The 12314-nt window shown below is 41.9% G+C and overlaps 1 protein-coding gene across 2 annotated transcripts in view; it reads right to left on the reverse strand.

The window, feature by feature from the left end:
* disp1 (dispatched homolog 1 (Drosophila)) overlaps positions 1 to 12314 on the reverse strand; it is a 76431-nt gene that overhangs the window by 32449 nt on the left and 31668 nt on the right. The window contains exon 1 of one of the 2 annotated variants that reach the window (XM_072443890.1): positions 4471 to 4547. The exons of the other annotated variant lie outside the window; for it this stretch is intronic. The gene's annotated coding sequence lies outside the window, so the exon portion shown is untranslated. Of the gene's footprint in view, positions 1 to 4470; positions 4548 to 12314 lie in introns of those variants that run through there. 2 annotated transcript variants of the gene reach the window in all.

The raw sequence follows: 12314 nt of genomic DNA on the forward strand, positions 1-12314 counted from the left end.
GTTCCATTTTTTTCAAGACCGTAACAAATACTGCACTTTTATGTATTCATAGTCATGTAGATGCAGTATTTGGGAAGTTTAGAGGATCCCATCACTTCTGTCTGTCTTTTGTCAGTACATGTTGCACCTCAACACCAGCAGCTTGAGCGATACAGCCCGAGAAGAGAAGCAACTAAGAATAACTGTGAAAACTCCAGAGCAGTGAAGAAAACCCACATGAATGAGTTCTTGTGGTCCCACAGATGTCAGGAGCCAGCAGAGCTTATCCAGGGAAAAGGCTGAATAATCTATCATGCATTTATAATCACAAACAGACACTTAGGCCAGCAAACAGGGCAAGAGTTTTACAGCAAAGTCAGGGAGCTGCTGAGGTGTCCACGGGACGTCTGTGAACTTAAGGAATTTAGCCCAGGCTGTGTGTGCTGACAGGCAGGTGAGACATACAGTCTGCAAACAAGAAGGAAAGTAGACAGTATTGCATTACTAATTGAGGATTTTGGTGGGGGTTAAATATCACTTTACTTTTATCTTTACCATGGCAGGGTTTAATCGGTTTGTGCGTCTCCATTTAAGGGCACGGTGACATGTTAAAGGTGCACGGTGGGGAGCTCGTCACGTGGCAGATGAAGTCACGTCAATGGATGAAATGGAAAAACATTAAATTGAGAAATGGGAGGGGAAAATAAACATTTAAAGAGAAAAAGAAGAATTTAAAAGACAAAAGGAACAGCTCGAAACGCAAACTCTGTCTTTCCCTCGTGTCCAACAGTTCTTTTACAGACTTAATTAAATATCAGGTCACTTATTCTCATTAAAACGGCAAGCTGAATATGAATTACAATCGAGTCAATGTCACAATTTAGATGTTCACAATGAGCAAAACGCAACGACCAAAAGGACGAGCGTAACATCCTGTGTCCTCTGAAAACAACATTACATTACCGTATTTTCCGGACTATAAGTTGCACCGGAGTATAAGTCACACCAGCCAAAAAAGGCAAGAGAAGAAAAAAACATATACAAGTTGCACTGGAGTATGAAATGCAGTTGCAAGTGTGAAAATACCAAATAATATCACATATAAGTCGCTCCGGAGTATAAGTATAAGAGTATAAATATAAGTATAAGTCGCACCTCGGCCAAAACTATGAAAAAAGGAGTGATTATAGTCGGGTATATCATGTAATATTTATTAGTATTCAAAGTCATGTTCGTTAGTTTAGCAGTTCATATTTCAACAGTCTCTCAAATGCTACTGCTCCAGGAACGGTTTGAAATCTGTGAACTATTAGAAAGCGACAAGTTTATCGAGCTGCATTTATGAATTGGAATAATCGACTATTATGAAAAATACTGTGTCTGGAATACAGGCCAAAAAACGTTTTAGAACAAAGACAGCTGCATTATCAAGTAAAAACAGATCAATAGTACACTTATTTGGTAAATATACACTATCCAGAAGTATTCAATCAGCATATTTACCATTATTTGGTTAAAAATGTTCAGTACAAATACTTTTTTCCTCATGTGGTGCCAAACTCAGCATCGAACACCAAACCTTTTCATTAGTCTCTATAACAAACAACTCTGCGGTGACGACAAACCAGATTTTAAAAGAAAATCCCAAATATATTCACAAACACAAACCAACAAACGATTCCAGTCAGTGTGAGTAAGTGAAACCAGAGCCCTCTTCCCAGGCTCGGCGGCGTGGAAAAGGCAGGTGATGCTCTTTCATGTGTTCAGCGGATGATTACGGGGCTGCGAAGAAGCGCCGAGACCCGAGGCGACAAGCAACAACAAGGCAGCGCGCTCGGCCTCCCTTTAATTAAAGCTAATCGGACAAAATTACCAGCATTCAGTCAAGAGCTGGTTAATAATCACACGTTTTCTGTTGATAAAAAAACAAAGAGCTCGTCCTGGGGTGGATACCGGGACGCACAGCTCGTCGGGACAGATTCGAGACCTTTTTTTCTTTTTTTTGGGCCGCGCAGAATCTTTTCAAGCGGCTGGAGGCTACGAAGTCTAGTGGGAAGGGCGCGAAGACAAGCTGTCGTCGCGATCGTTCCATCAACTCAAACGTGTCCGATCTGATGAGGCCGATGACAGGTGCTGAAGGGAACTGACGGCTTTTAACACTCGACTTAAGCCGCGGACGAAAAGTGATTACGACGCACGGGATTAAAGACGCTGAAGATGTGATGAATCTCCGTCGGTTTTCCTCCAAAAACATGTGGCGCAAAGTGGCGGGGCACAGTTTTCAACGCTGCAGGATGTGCGTCAATCTCTTCAGCTACGCAAGAAACAATGTATATAATGTGTAATGCAAAGACTAAGAAAGTTTAAAAAAAAAGAAAAGAAAAAGGATTGGTGCAAAAAACTGTTACTTAAACAAAAATTGTATCATGCTACTGTATTTAGATTGGTTTCTGCTTGTTCCTGTGTTTTGTGGTCATTATAGGAATGTTATATTATTGTGAGAATAAACTAAATTGCGTAACGGTTGTTCGCGATTATTGACAGTACGACCAATACAACAATATAGTGCTTGTTTTCACACATTTACAGCTCCTCAATGTGTGACCTGCTTCATGAAATCAATTTTAAATAAATGGCAAGATTGAAAAAGCACTTTACATTTAAGGTTAACTAATGTGAGGAAAGGCTGAGAAGGAAGTACTTCATTTTGCTTCTAAAATCGCCACATTGTCTAAAAAGACCTAATTTAGTTTAAAAAATGTAACTTTTCAATATATTCAATTAGATTTTCTTCCAAAAATGTCACGATTATAATTTTTTTGTCGTTACTTAATTACATTGTGACCTAAATAATGACGATAATCTATTAATAACCTAATAATCTTGCCATCCCTAGTGGTCAATAGATTCTACTTAAATGAAGAAATGTGTGTGTCCGCTGCAGTGAGGGTTATTTAAGTTGATTGATTTACAGCAAACTATTGTAGTAAAGGCACTGTGTCCAAACTGGGCTGCAGAATATGTACAGGAAAAGTATGGATATTGCAGAAGACAATTATCACTATAGCAACAAACTTAACAGCACGATCAGCAGAGATTTATTTACTCTGTATTTTTAAACGAAAAAGGCAGATTTGAATAATATTTTTTACCATTCTCCTTCAATTAATCTGAGTTTTGACAATGTTAAGGTTTTGTTTTGACAGCGTCTGACTAGGAGATTAAAGTTGTTGGTTTTATGTCAAGTTTAAATGGATACACTGATACATTAAAATATCGCACTAATCACAGTAATTAACAGCCAATCTCGCCCTCTTTCCACATATCGTGCAGCACTAGTCCAAACCCACAATCTTGCACGTTAAAGCTTCTTTCCAGGTTGGTTTTACCCTTGTCTCACAGGACACAGGACTTCAAACCACCACCGCACACGGACATGACCATGACATCACTTTAAATAACTCGCATAACAATATTTCATCCATTTGCAAAGAATTTATATTCAATCAAAGTCTATGTTTACTCCAACAACTTACTTTTGACAAGCCTCATTATCATAATTTTGTAAAATACTTTATTAAAAACTATTGTTATTTGTTGTTTAATGTTGCACCAAATTGTTGAAGCATGTTCAGAAGTTTGGAATTTTGTAAATTGTTCTAATTTCTGATGCAGTCAAAATGTCCAAAGACAAAATACCTACATTTGTAGTTATTACTAGTAGTATTAACATCATTCTATCAGTGTTACTAGTTACTAAAAGGGATGTCAAGATTATTCCGTTAATCCATCTTTCTGATTATCCAACAAACAAACAAACAAACATGATCGAGAGAATCGCAGGCAGCAACAGTGAGTAGTTCAATGTATACATCCAAAACAGTCAAACTACGTGTAAAGTTCTATTTATCCGGCTGTTTATGTGACAATATCATTACATTTACATTTAGAAAAATGTATTTCTTAACGTTTGACTTGTGAAAGAAAAAGCACATTCAAATATGTCACTGTTTGGTCAAAATGCCAAGAATCGTGAAGAATCGTACAAAATAACCGTGATGTTTATTCGCACAATAATCGCATCACCAAAACGTAATATCGTGACAACACAAATATTACAATTGTCAATTCACAAACCACGTTCCGATAGTTCTCAAAAAGTAATTGCAACTTACATAGTTAATGACAGTCAAACGTGTAAAAGTACGTACGTTTGCGCTGTAACATTGGCATCCCGCGCGCCTCAGAAGTACCTTGGCTCGACCCACGCGCCCCAAACTTCCGCACAGACTCACTGACGCTTCACTACGGAGACTTAAAGAGCCCAAACTCCACATAAATCATTATCTTTCACTACAACTGACCGCAAACTGCGCACACACAGCGGTGCCAAATCACAGCCCAGACCCTGGTTACGCCGCGGCCAAACGCACACACACAAAGTACACAATGCCGCCGCCCGGGAGCAAACTTTCCGTAGCTGTACAATACCGTGTTTTTGTTTCTCCCCGATGCCCGTAGAGTCTCTTGCACGCGGCGTTTTGTGCCCTTTCCCCCCCCCGGGACACAAGAAGAAACAGCGCGGACAGATCTCCTCCTACTGCTGCTGCTGCTGCTCCGCGACGAGAACGGGGACGGGGAAAGTGTGATAAGAGTTCCGCGGCAACAAGTCCTCCGCGGGGCCGAGTGGGCAGTGCTCTCTCTCGTGGGAGTGCGTCCTGCCAGAATGACAAACGGCCCCGTCGCCTCGCTCCCCTGCACGGGACGGGAGCGAGGCACAAAAGGGGGCGGTGTGTGTGTGTGTGTGTGTGTGTGCGCGTGTGTGTGTGTGTGTGTGCGCGTGTGTGTGTGTGTGTGCGCGTGTGTGTGCGCGTGTGTGTGTGTGTGTGTGCGTGTGTGTGCGCGCGCTTTGGAGGGCGCCGATAGGAGCGCGGAGCTGTCCGTCAAAACCCCCGCGCGCGCAGCAGGAATGGAAAGGCACGTGCCGGGGTAGCAGTGATTAGGAAAAGGGAGAAGGCGTTATAGACAAATGAATAAAAAAGGTGCTTCGGTTCAATTGTTCCAGAATGTTTCCTTCCGTCGATACAAAATGACTTATTTTTGGATCGACGGACTGATTTTTGGATCAGACACAAACAAGTCAGAAAATGATCCTTATCTTGTAAAAGCCCCAATGAGTGCTTTATATGGAATGTAAAGTGCTCGTTTAGTGCGAACCTTTGCACGGGCTTCGCCCGTTTACAACGGTAATGTTCCATTTTCCTACAACTAATTAGTATGCACGGGGCGTGCATGAGTGGAGGAGTGCGTTAGTGAGTGTTTGGAAGTGGGCGAGCGCTTCGCGCTCGATTTCGTGCGCACTACGTGCGCACTTTCGCAGCCGTGCTTCGCACGGCCTTACGAGATTAATAGGCCTCTCGCCAGCTTGTGGCGCTCGGGCCTAAATATAGCCGCAAGCAGCAATGATCGGCCCTCGCCACGCCACCGCCGCCACGCCGCAAGAGGAGGGGGCGCTAACGCGCCCCAATTGTCCTTTTATTACATCTACTGCTGAATCTGTGACGCTGTCACATCTTCTCCCCTTTGTTTTACCATCAAAAAGCAATTTTATTTTGAATTCTTGGCAAAATGTGCGGCTTTGCCGCACAGACACCGTGACTCTTTGAATAAAAATGTGGATAACTTTTGATGGTCCACCCCTGAAGATGAGTCTCACCAAATTTCAGGTTAATAGGGCTAACGCCCTAAGAGGAGTTTGTGAAAGTATAAAGTGTAAACATGTTCTGGCGATTTCCCCATTGGAATAACATGGAAGGTTTCGGTCATCGTTACGGCAACGCCATAACAATTATGACATGGCTCTCATTGACTTTTTTGATGGGGATGCTAAAATTGAGTTGTGTGTCAAATTTCATATAATTTCGCAAAACTAAACATTTAACCTCCATATAAAATCTGTAGGGGGCGCTGTGGCGCCAAATGAATTTATTTCACTTCAAGTAGGTTTAGGGCAAAGAGTTTAACAACTGATTCTAATTTGACGCAATTCGGACTTTATCTGCGCAAACGGCAGAAATTTAAATATGGGAGATTTCTGAAATTCTAGCTACAGTTTGCGGCTTCGCCGCACAGAGACCGTGAGAGGTATCAATGTAATTTGGATAACTTTTGATGTCCCACTCCTCAGTACCATTTTCACAAAATTTCAGCTTTTTAGAGCCAACGCCCTGGGAGGAGTTCGTAAAAGTACGACGTTTGGAAAAACTCCCGAGTCATGCTTAGCCATTTTTGAACCAATATGGCCGACATTAAGGTTGGGTGGACGCCGTTGCCGTAGTAATATTTTTTACTTCTCTTGTCACCATCTACCTCTGCGCCAAATTTCATGATTCTACGATCAGATTTTTTTGGGATCATTTCCTATCTCAATGCATTTTTGGTACATTTGGGGGCGCTGACGCGTCAATTTTTTATTTTAGAAAAGGGAAATAGCCAGAATGTAGAGAGGCACGATTTTTAGAGGTGTGCAAATTTTTGTGACTTTTCGTCAATGTTCACTGGGTGAAAAATAGGGGGGTTGGTCCCGAGAAGAAGAAGAAGAAGAAGAAGAAGAAAGAATTAAAGCCGCAAGCGGCATCCAACGGCCCTCGCGGGCCGCCGGCCTTCCGACTCTGCGCTTTCGACTTGATAAAGATGGCGCCCTTATTGTGTCTTGAATTAAAAAAGAACTTGACAGACGGCGACACATTCGACATGGCCAATCCAGTGCAAATGAACACAAGTGTCAGTCAAATTTGCTGCGCCGCCGCACAGAGACCGTAGCACTTAGAATATAAATATGGATAACTTTTGATGCCCCGCTTGTGTAGATGATATTTCCCAAAGTAAAGCTTGATTGAGCTATTGCCCACGGAGGAGTTTGTTAAAGTGTGAAGCGTAAATTTGAACATTTCAAAGATTTGGCGTTTTCCCATTTGTGACAGTATATTTGCAGCTCCACGGCACAGAGACCGTAGCACTTAAAATCAAAATATGGATAACGTTTGATGCCCCGTTTGTGTAGATGATTTTCCCCAAACATGAGTTTGATCGGACAATCGCCCTGGGAGGAGTTCATTAAAGTGTGAAGCATAAAAATGTGGTCATTTTAGAGATATCGCGGTTTTCCCATTTCTGACATATATTTGCGGGTCCGCCACACAGAGACTGTAGCACTTAGAATCAAAATATGGATACGTTTTGATGCCCCACTTGTGTAGATGATATTCTCCAAATATGAACTTGATCGGACAATCGCCCTAGGAGGAGTTCATTAAAGTGTGAAGGGTAAAAATGTGGTGATTTGAGCGATTCTGCGATTTTTCCATAAGGATAACATGGGATGTTTCTGTCATCGCTACGGTTACGCCGTACAAAATATGACTTTGGCTCTCATACTTTTATGATCAGGATGGCAAATTAGAATTTTGTTCAAAATATCATGTCATTTGGAAAAACTATATTGTTTATAGGCCACTCTGAAGGCCAAATAGTCAGAATTCTGGGAAACGTTTACGGCTCCGTCGCACAGAGACCGTAAATGTTATCCTTAAAATTTGGATAACTTTAGATGCCCCACTTGTCTAGGGGACGTACACCGATTTTGAGGTTGGTGGGCAAAACGCACTAGGAGGAGTTTGTTAAAGTGTAAAACATAAAAATGTGGTAATTTGAGAGATTTTGCGGTTTTCCCATAGGGATAACATGGGAGGTTTCTGTCATCGCTACGACTACGCCGTAAAAATTTAGGCATTTTTGTGATTGGCTTTTGTGATCGGGACGGCAAAATAGAATTTTGGGTAAAGTTAAGACAATTTTGGTAAAACTAATTTTTGACCTTCAATGTTAATTTAAAGGTCACTCTGTAGGGGGCGCTATCGCGGCCATTTCAATTTTGTCAGCCTAAACTGGTCCAAACTAGAAAGTTTAACAACTGATTCAAATTTGGTCCTAATCGGACTGGTTTTGATCAAAAGGGAGCAATTTTTAGATCTGCAATATTCCAAAATAAGTTGTCCAACTTTGCGGCCGCGCCGCACACAGACCGTAAAAGGTATCTCAAAAAATTGAATAACTTTAGATGCCCCACTTGTCCAGAGGACGTACGCCGATTTTGAAGTCGGTGGGCAAAACGCCCTAGGAGGAGTTCGTCAAAGTTTGACGTGAACAAAATGCCTAACACAGCTTGTTTTCATTTTCAAAGGAAGATGGCGGGCATAGGGTAAGTCTGGAGGCGTGGCCACAGTAATATTTTTTCTTTGTCCTCACGAGAGGAATGCGTGTCCCAAATTTCGTAGCTCTACGACAAAGTTGACCTCGGGGCGTCTCCCATAGGCGCAATGTATTTTGACTTTTGTCGGTGGCGCTGTCGCGCCATTTTTTAACGAAAAAAAAAATGGCCCAGAAAAAAATCAAATTTTTCGCCGATTCTGAATTTTGGGCAAAGTTTGGTGAGTTTTTGAGCATGTTCAGGGGGTCAAATTAGAGCTCAAAAAGCAGAAGAACAAGAAAATAAAAATAAAAATTAAAGCCGCAAGCGGCATCCAACGGCCCTCGCGGGCCGCCGGCCTTCCGACTCTGCGCTTTCGACTTGATAAAGATGGCGCCCTTATTGTGTGTTGAATTAAAAAAGAACTTGACAGACGGGGACACATTGGACATGGCCAATCCAGTGCAAATGAACACAAGTGTCAGTCAAATTTGCTGCGCCGCCGCACAGAGACCGTAGCACTTGGAATAAAAATATGGATAACTTTTGATGCCGCGCTTGTGTAGATGATTTTTCCCAAAGTAAAGCTTGATCGAGCTATTGCCCACGGAGGAGTTTGTTAAAGTGTGAAGCGTAAATGTGAACATTTCAAGGATTTGGCGTTTTTCCCATTTGTGACAGTATATTTGCAGCTCCACGGCACAGAGACCGTACCACTTAAAATCAAAATATGACTAACTTTTGATGCCCCGTTTGTGTAGATGATTTTCCCCAAATATGAGCTTGATCGGGCAATCGCCCTAGGAGGAGTTCGTTAAAGTGTGAAGCGTAAAAATGTGGTCATTTTAGAGATTTCGCTGTTTTCCCATTTCTGACATATATTTGCGGGTCCGCCACACAGAGACCGTAGCACTTAGAATCAAAATATGGATAAGTTTTGATGCCCCGCTTGTGTAGATGATATTCTCCAAATATGAACTTGATCGGACAATCACCCTAGGAGGAGTTCATTAAAGTGTGAAGCGTAAAAATGTGGTGATTTGAGAAATTCTACGATTTTCCCATAAGGATAACATGGGATGTTTCTGTCAACGCTACGGTTACGCCGTACAAAATATGACTTTGGCTCTCATACTTTTATGATCAGGATGGCAAATTAGAATTTTGTTCAAAATATCATGTCATTTGGAAAAACTCTATTGTTTATAGACCACTCTGAAGGCCAAATAGTCAGAATTCTGGGAAACGTTTGCGGCTCCGTCGCACAGAGACCGTAAAAGTTATCCTTAAAATTTGGATAACTTTAGATGCCCCACTTGTCTAGAGGACGTACACCGATTTTGAGGTTCGTGGGCAAAACGCACTAGGAGGAGTTCGTTAAAAGTGTGAAACATAAAAATGTGGATATTTGAGAGATTTTGCGGTTTTCCCATAGGGATAACATGGGAGGTTTCTGTCATCGCTACGACTACGCCGTAAAAAATAAGGCATTTGTCTGATTGGCTTTTGTGATCGGGACGGCAAAATAGAATTTTGGGTAAAGTTTAGAACATTTTGGTAAAACTAATTTTTGACCTTCAATGTTAATTTAAAGGTCACTCTGTAGGGGGCGCTATCGCGCCCATTTCAATTTTGTCATCATAAACTGGTCCAAACTAGAAAGTTTAACAACTGATTCAAATTTGGTCCTAATCGGACTGGTTTTGATCAAATGGGAGCAATTTTTAGATCTGCAATATTCCAAAATAAATTGTCCAACTTTGCGGCTGCGCCGCACACAGTAAAAGGTATCTCAAAAAATTGGATAACTTTAGATGCCCCACTTGTCCAGAGGGCGTACGCCGATTTTGAAGTCAGTGGGCAAAACGCCCTAGGAGGAGTTCGTCAAAGTTTGACGTGAACAAAATGGCTAACACAGCGTGTTTTCATTTTCAAAGGAAGATGGCGGCCATAGGGTAAGTCTGGGGGCGTGGCCACAATGATTTTTTTTTTTTTGTCCTCACGAGAGGAATGCGTGTCCCGAATTTCGTAGCTCTACGACAAAGTTGACCTCGGGGCGTCTCCCATAGGCGCAATGTATTTTGACTTTTGTCGGTGGCGCTGTCGCGCCATTTTTTAACGAAAAAAAAAATGGCCCAGAAAAAACTAAATTTTTCGCTGATTTTGAATTTTGGGTAAAGTTTGGTGAGTTTTTGAGTATGTTCAGGGGGTCAAATTAGAGTTCAAAGCGCTGAAGAAGAACAAGAAAAATTAAAGCCGCAAGCGGCATCCAACGGCCCTCGCGGGCCGCCGGCCTTCCGACTCTGCTCTCTGCATTTTACAGAGATGGCGCTAACGCAATTGTCTAAGAACTAAGACAGCGACACATTGGACATGTACAATGCTGTGCTTAACCAGTGCAAATTAACACAAATGTCGGTCAAATGTGCAGCTCCAGCGCACAGAGACCGTGACACTATGGATAACTTTTGATGCTCCGCTTGTGTAGATTATTTTTCCCAAATATGAGCTTGATCGAGCTATTGCCCACAGAGGAGTTCATTAAAGTGTGAAGCATAAATGTGAACATTTCAAGGATTTGGCGTTTTTCCCATTTGTGACAGTATATTTGCAGCTCCACGGCACAGAGACCGTAGCACTTAAAATCAAAATATGGATAACTTTTGATGCCCCATTTGTGTAGATGATTTCCCCAAATATGAGCTTGATCGGGCAATCGGCCTAGGAGGAGTTGGTGAAAGTGTGAAGCGTGAAAATGTGGTCATTTTGGAGATTTCGCTGTTTTCCCATTTCTGACATATATTTGCGGGTCCGCCACACAGAGACCGTAGCACTTAGAATCAAAATATGGATAAGTTTTGATGGCCCGCTTGTGTAGATGATTTTCCCCAAATATGAGCTTGATCGGACAATCGCCCTAGGAGGAGTTTGTTAAAGTGTGAAGTGTAAAAATGTGGTGATTTGAGCGATTCTACGATTTTCCCATAAGGATAACATGGGATGTTTCTGTCAACGCTACGGTTACGCCGTACAAAATATGACTTTGGCTCTCATACTTGTATGATCAGGATGGCAAATTAGAATTTAGTGCAAAATGTCATGTCATTTGGAAAAACTCTATTGTTTATAGGCCACTCTGAAGGCCAAATAGTCAGAATTCTGGGAAACGTTTGCGGCTCCGTCGCACAGAGACCGTAAAAGTTATCCTTAAAATTTGGATAACTTTAGATGCACCACTTGTCTAGAGGACGTACACCGATTTTGAGGTTGGTGGGCAAAACGCACTAGGAGGAGTTCGTTGAAGTGTAAAACATAAAAATGTGGTAATTTGAGAGATTTTGCGGTTTTCCCATAGGGATAACATGGGAGGTTTCTGTCATCGCTACGACTACGCCGTAAAAATTTAGGCATTTTTGTGATTGGCTTTTGTGATCGGGACGGCAAAATAGAATTTTGGGTAAAGTTTAGACAATTTTGGTAAAACTAATTTTTGACCTTCAATGTTAATTTAAAGGTCACTCTGTAGGGGGCGCTATCACGGCCATTTCAATTTTGTCAGCCTAAACTGGTCCAAACTAGAAAGTTTAACAACTGATTAAAATTTGGTCCTAATCGGACTGGTTTTGATCAAATGGGAGCAATTTTTAAATAAGTTGTCCAACTTTGCGGCTGCGCCGCACACAGACCGTTAAAGGTATCTCAAAAAATTGAATAACTTTAGATGCCCCACTTGTCCAGAGGACGTACGCCGATTTTGAAGTCGGTGGGCAAAACGCCCTAGGAGGAGTTCGTCAAAGTTTGACGTGAACAAAATGACTAACACAGCGTATTTTCATTTTCAAAGGAAGATGGCGGCCATAGGGTAAATCTGGGGGCGTGGCCACAATGATTTTTTTTGTTCGTCCTCACAAGAGGAATGCGTGTCCCGAATTTCGTAGCTTTACGCCAAAGTTGACCTCGGGGCGTCTCCCATAGGCGCAATGTATTTTGACTTTTGTCGGTGGCGCTGTCGCGCCATTTTTTAACGAAAAAAAAAAATGGCTCAGAAAAAATAAAATTTTTCGCCGATTCTGAATTTTGGGCAAAG

The sequence above is a fragment of the Eucyclogobius newberryi genome, unplaced genomic scaffold (genome assembly GCF_026437365.1).
Source record: "Eucyclogobius newberryi isolate DKJ021-1_F unplaced genomic scaffold, fEucNew1.0.hap1 SCAF_1, whole genome shotgun sequence".
In the NCBI taxonomy this organism is placed as follows: domain Eukaryota; kingdom Metazoa; phylum Chordata; class Actinopteri; order Gobiiformes; family Gobiidae; genus Eucyclogobius; species Eucyclogobius newberryi.